This window comes from Macrotis lagotis, chromosome X (assembly GCF_037893015.1).
Source record: "Macrotis lagotis isolate mMagLag1 chromosome X, bilby.v1.9.chrom.fasta, whole genome shotgun sequence".
Lineage (NCBI taxonomy): Eukaryota > Metazoa > Chordata > Mammalia > Peramelemorphia > Peramelidae > Macrotis > Macrotis lagotis.
This window is the reverse complement of record NC_133666.1, coordinates 349,658,390-349,664,846: the sequence shown is the minus strand read 5'-3', so window position 1 is coordinate 349,664,846 and position 6,457 is coordinate 349,658,390. Positions and strand designations below refer to the sequence as shown.

The 6,457-nt window shown below is 39.5% G+C and overlaps 1 pseudogene; it reads left to right on the top strand.

Moving 5' to 3' along the window:
• Positions 1-2,709: 2,709 nt before the first annotated feature.
• LOC141502138 (small ribosomal subunit protein eS17-like) lies at positions 2,710-3,033 on the top strand (annotated as a pseudogene).
• Positions 3,034-6,457: the final 3,424 nt, after the last annotated feature.

The following is a 6,457-nucleotide window of genomic DNA, read 5'->3' as shown; positions in this document are numbered from 1 at the left end:
CAACCTTTTTTTTAAATCAGGCTTTCTGCTCTGATGATCTATGGATTGTCTGTCTTGGATGTACTTTGCCTAAAAGATACGTAATATTTTTTTCAATTTGTTCATCCTTTTCTTATGATGGAATCTTGTAATCATGTAGATTCATTGCTTTCCTTTTTTCAATTTTAATTTTTGTGTTTTATTTTATTCAATTATCTTCTGTGTTTCTTTATCCACTTGGTTATTTTTATTTTTAATGAGTTGATTTCTTTGCTCAAGTTTTCTTAATTTTCCTGCATGATTTTCATTTCTTTTTTTCCCCCATTTTACTTCTTCCTCTCTTCTATGGTTTTTAAATTCTTTTTTAAGATCTTCTATGAGCTTTTGTATTTGAGTCCAATTAATAGACTGCTTTGATACTTTCCCTGTGAGAGATTTTTCACTGTTTTCTTCTTCAGACATGGCATGGTTATCACTGTTGTCTGTAGAGTAGCTTTCTATAGTGAGAACTCTTTTATCTTTATTCCTAATATTTGTTGTTTTAGTTCTGATCTTGGAGAATAGGAAGTATAGATGCTAGCTTTTTTTTCTTGGGCTGGGATCTGATGCCTGGCTTGTTGGCCAAGATTTTGCCTAGGCCTTGTTCAGGCCTTGTCTTTGCAGAGATTGTTTTTCCCTACTTTATGTCCAGGTTCTGGACATAACAGAGGTTTTCTTTTTCCCTAACTTAGTCCTGTCTTTTACCCCAGTGTTCTCATGGTTCAGACTTTTTTTGATGTTGGGGTCCACCCTGCTGGCTTGGTATCTTGCTTCTAGGAATTCTGCTGTTGTTAAGCTGTCGGGACCTGGATTGCACTATGACTAAAATCCTCCTGCTGTTTTTTTCCACTCTCCTGATGGACCTTACTTTTTCCATGATTTCTACAATTGCAAACTTCTTTGAATTTTCTCTTATTCTTGGTAGGATCTGGAGTCTGAAAGTCATAGTAGAGGCTTCATTTATCTTTGGTAGAGAATAACTCTGGGAGCATTCTAGTTTCATGTCACCATCTTGGCTATCCATCCCCCCCGCCCCCACAGAACTCCCTCTCAGCCATTTCCTTTTTTTCTTTTTCTTTTTCTTTTTTGCAGGGCAAACGGGGTTAAGTGGCAGCTAGGTAATTATTAAGTTTCTGAGACTGGATTTGAACCCAGGTACTCCTGACTCCAGGGCCAGTGCTTTGTCCACTACACCACCTAGCCACCCCCCTCTCAGCCAATTTCAATGACAATGAAGGCTAAAATATTCCCCCTTACCTTCCCCCCATTCTACAAGATTGAAAAAGCTTTTTCTTGACTATTTTACAAAAAATTTAGAGGGACAGAACCCATCAAAATACTGAGTGATAAAACAGAAAAGATCTGTTTCACCAGGATCCAAGGTTGAAAATTGCTGCAATACAGTGGAACCAGGCTGGAGGAACCGCTCATGAGGTGGCTGGGTTCCTAGGGGTGCTTGTCTGGCAGTGGGCTTCGTTTCCAGACCTCTTGGTGCAAGGATCACTGGCACAGTTTGAAGGGGTGATGAGAGAACTCTGCCTCACCAGAGTGAGTGTGGAGCAGAGTGCTGGCCTCAGAGTAGTCCAGCAGTGAGAATTTACAGCAGGAATCAGTAAAGCCACCTAGCATTTCTGGAGCTCCCAGTCCATAGATGGTAAGGGGATGGGGGAGACTGCAGAGGTATCTCTGCTGTCCCTAGGGCAAGACTCTGCTGTATGCCTGCACACAGATCCAGATTTCAGTTTGGGTCCCCATATTACCATGGCTAAGCAGTGATCCTCCTCACAGTTCCAGCACAGAGGGGAGGTGCTGTGGTCATTCACATCCCAGAGCACAAGCAAGAGAACAGTTAGAGCCTCTCATAAGACCTTGGAGGATTTCAGTTCCCTAAGGGGTGTCCCCAAAACCCCCCAAACTTGGAAGTGTAGTAAGGCAGTCATAGGTTGAGAAAATGAGTAAACAACCAAAAAAGAAGAATCTGACCAGAGAAAATTAGTTTGGTCCCTTGGAGGATCAAAATACATATTCATATAAGGATAAAGTCGAAGCTTCTATATACAACCCCCCCAAGAGAAATGGAAAATGGACTCAGACTATGGATGAGCTCAAAAAAGATTTGAAGAGCAATTAAGGGATGTAGAGGAAAAAGTGGAAGGAGAAATGAGAACAATGTAAATAAATCATGAAAACCAATTCAGCAGCTTGGTGAAAGAAATACTAAAAAGTACTGAAGAAAATAACATGAAAAAATAGCAGTTTAGGACAAATGGATAAAGCAACCCAAAAGAGAGATGAGGAGAAGAATGCCTTAAAAAGCAGAATTGGCCAGCTAAAAAAGAGAGAAGGAAGCTCTCTGAAGAAAATAACTCCTTCAAATGTAAAATGGAAGTAAAGGAAGCTGGTGACATTGCAAGAAATAAGGAAGAAATTAACAGTACTGAAAGAACCAAAAGTTAGAAGAAAAACTTAAATATCTCTTTGGAAATATCCATTAGAAAAACAACTTACCTCAAAAACATCCATGAGAGATAAATTAAAAATTATTGAGATATCTGAAAGTAACAACCAGAAAAAGAGTCTAGACTTAATTTTTTCAAGAAATATTACAGTGAGACTTCTGGACAAGATGACAGAGAGAAGGCAGGCACAGTTTTAAAATCTTCTGATCCCCCTTCACCACCCAGAGCCAAGATGGGCTGCGTGTGAACCAAGACCATGAAGAAGGTGGCGTGAGTCATCATTGAAAAGTACAATACCCACCTGAGCAATGACTTCCACACCAACAAGTAAGTGTACAAGGAGATCACCATCATCCCCAGCAAGAAGCTCCGCAACAAGATCAAAGGATATGTTAACTATGTGCCTGAGGTCTCTGCTTTGGATCAGGAGATAATTGAAGTGGACCCTGATACCAAATAAATGTTGAAACTCCTGGACATTGGAAGTTTGTCTAATCTGCAAGTTACCCAGCCCGTGGTGGGTATGAACTTCAAAACACCAAGAGGAGCTGTTTAATATTTACTTTGGCTTTTCCAATAAATTTGGGAATCACCCCAAAAGAAATCTTCTGATCTCCCCCCATATATGATATTAAATAAACCTCTTAACAGAAACCAGATCAACAAAATCCAGCAAGAAAAACAAGGAGTAAGAACATCTACCTCAGGATTTGTCTTCTGCAATTGTGGGTGGGGCCAGGCACAGAGCACAGACTCTGCCTGGAACATGGATGAGTGAGAGCTTAGGACTCAGTATAAGCCATGGATTAGCCTGATTAGCTGTGGGGTTGGAGCCTAGGAGCCTGTGGGCCTAAGAACCAAACCCCCTTTGTCAATGGTGGGCTAGAGCCTGGTCAACCACAGGGGCTTGGCTCAACTAGGGAGAAGAGACATTGGTGTTGGCCTTCACCCTCTGGAGGTTGTGGGCAGGGCTAGAGGGAGAGCTCCAGTGCTTGCACACTGCAGATATCATCCCATGGCTATTCTGATCAGGAGAAGCTCAGAGTCCATGCCTCCATTTCAGCTTAGTTTTGTCCCAGAACAAACACAATTACAGACTACCTCTGCCCCCATGTTAAAAGTGAGAAGCAGGACCACCTTAGCTGACAATAGTAAGAGTGATCACCTCACTCCAGGGCCAGTACTCTATAGCCCACCATTGATCAAAGACAAAAGTATTTAACAGCTTCAATCACTCCTTGCAGGCCAAGGGAGAGGGCCTCAATTAAGGTCACAGACACTCCAGAGAAAGCTACCAGTACCCCCTACTGGCCAGCTGGAGATATTACACTTAGTAATCAAAACCTCTAGCACTGGGCAGGTGGAGAAATTATACTCAGTGAGTAAAGCCTCTAGGGATCCTAACACCAAACCTTTGTGAACCAGTCCCTCTCCAATTCAAGGTCTTAGCAAAATGAGAAAAGGCCAACAGAAAGGAGGGTCCATAGGAAAATTCTTGGAAGGAAAAGACCCTACCTTAGAGAGACCTAGAACTGCAGACGAGAATATGTTAGGTTCTCCAGCACAGAAACACTTCTTTGACAAAATAAGGAAGAAGTTTAAAAATCAATTGGAAAATTTGGGAAAAGAAACCCAAGAAAAGTTTAAGAACTTGCAACAAGAAAACAAATCATTGGAAAATACAATTGGACAAAAGCAAAAAAAAATAATTTTCTCAAAACCTCAGTTGGTCAAATGGAAAACTCTTTCTAAAATAGAATTGACCATTTGTAAAAGGAGTTGCAAAAAGTAAATTAAGAAAATTCTTCTCTAAAAAAAAAGAGAATGGAGACTGTGGAAACTAATGACTTCATGAGAAAGCAAAAATCTGTTAACAAAATCAAAAAAGTAGAAAAAAATAGAAGAAAATATAAAATACCTCATTAGCAAAACCACTGACATTGAGAATAGATCATGGAGGGACAACCTGAATATTAGAGATCTTTCTGAAAACATTGAAGGAAAAAAAAAAACTAAACTTAATACTACAGGATTTAGTAAAGGAAAATTTTCCTGATATCATGGAACCAGAGGGCAAAAGTAGTTATTGAAAAACTACATCCATCCCCTTCAGAAAGAAATCCTAAAATGAAAACACCAAGGAATGTTGTGGACAAATTACAGAACTATCAGTTAAAAGAGAAAATCCTTCATGCATCCAGAAAGAAGCAATTTAGATAGCAAGGAGTCATAGTAAGGGTTACACAGGACCTCAGTGCATCAACATTAAGGGATCAAAGGGCATGGAATGAGATATTCCAAAGAGCCAGGGAGTTTGGATTACAGCCAAGAATCTAATACCCAGTAAATCTGAGTCTTCTCTTTCAGGGGAAGAGATGGACATTTAATGAAAAGGACTTCCAACAATTCCTGATGGAAAAACCAGAGCTAAATAGAAATTTTGGAGGTTCATGACATACATGAAAAGGTAAGAAAAAAAAAGGGGGTAAAGAAAAAAAATTACTAACCAATATGATTAAACTGTCTATTTCCCACATGGGGTTAAGTGGCTTGCCAAAGGCCACACTGCTAGGTAATTATTAAGTGTCTCATCCAGATTTGAACTCAGGTACTGCTGACTCCAGGGCCATTGCTCTATCCACAGTACCACCTAGCCACCCCCTCATAACTCTTAAGAATTGTAACTCTATTAGAGAGAATATACTTAGCCAGAAATGATGGACACTCATGACTTATCCAGGAGAATTCTACCTGATAGGATGAAACTGGCTATGACCCTACTTGGGAGAAAGACTCTAAAAACTCTCAAGTATTGTAACTCTATTAGAGAGAGTATACTTAACCAGAAGTGATGGATACTCAGGATTTTCTATGACTCAAATAGAATGATTTAAAAAAAAAACTTCCTCCTTAAAAAAGGGGGACAGGTAAGAGACAGAAGGAGGTTGGGGGATGAATGGGGTAAATCCTATTACATTAAGAATTACAAAAGACCTATGGTAATAGAGGGTAAGAAAGTAGCAGATGAGAAACATCCGAACCTCCCTCTCATCAGTCATAAAGTTAACACACACACACACACACACACACACACACACACACACACACACATACACACACACACACACACATACACACACACTCAGTTAATTTTAAAAAATCTTACCTTTAAATTAATAAAAGGGGGAAAAGGGAGATCAGGACAGAGGCAGGCAGGTGGAAAAGGGGAACTAACAGAAAGAAAGGAAGGGAAAAGGGGAAGGGAAAAGAAAGGGGGGGAAGGTGCATATATGAGGAAAAACACATTGAAGGGGAAGGTAATCAGAAACAAAGCACTGGGGCATATGAATAAAGGGAAAATGGGGAAAAGTACAAACAGAGGGAAGATAGCATGGAGGGAAAAAATAGTAATTATAATTTTGAATGTGAATGGGTTGAACTCTCCCTTAAAACACAAGAAAATGGCAGAGTGGTTTAAAAACCAGAATCCTCCAATATGTTGCTTAGAAGAAACTCATTTGAAGCAGACAGATACATATAGAGTAATGGTAACAGGTTGGAACAAAACATATTTTGATTCAGCTGAAGTGGAAAAAGCTGGGGTAGCAATCCTTATCTCAGACAAAGTAATTGCAAAAATAGATAGCATTAAAAGTGATAAGGAAGGAAACTTTATCCTCCTAAAAGGTACCAAAGACAATGAAGTGATTTCAATACTTATTATGAATGACTCAATGTGATAGCATCCAAATTGTTAGAAGAGAAGCTGAAAGTACTACAGGAAAACATAGACAGCAAAACTCTACTAGTGGGAGACCTCAACTTCTGGCTCTTGATACAAGATAAATCGAATCAGAAAATAAACAAGAAAGAAGTTAAGGAGGTAAGAACTCCCTGATGGATTCGCAAGTGAATTCTACCAGGCATTTAAGTAACAATTGGTTCCAATTCTATATAAACTATTTGGAAAAATAGTTGAA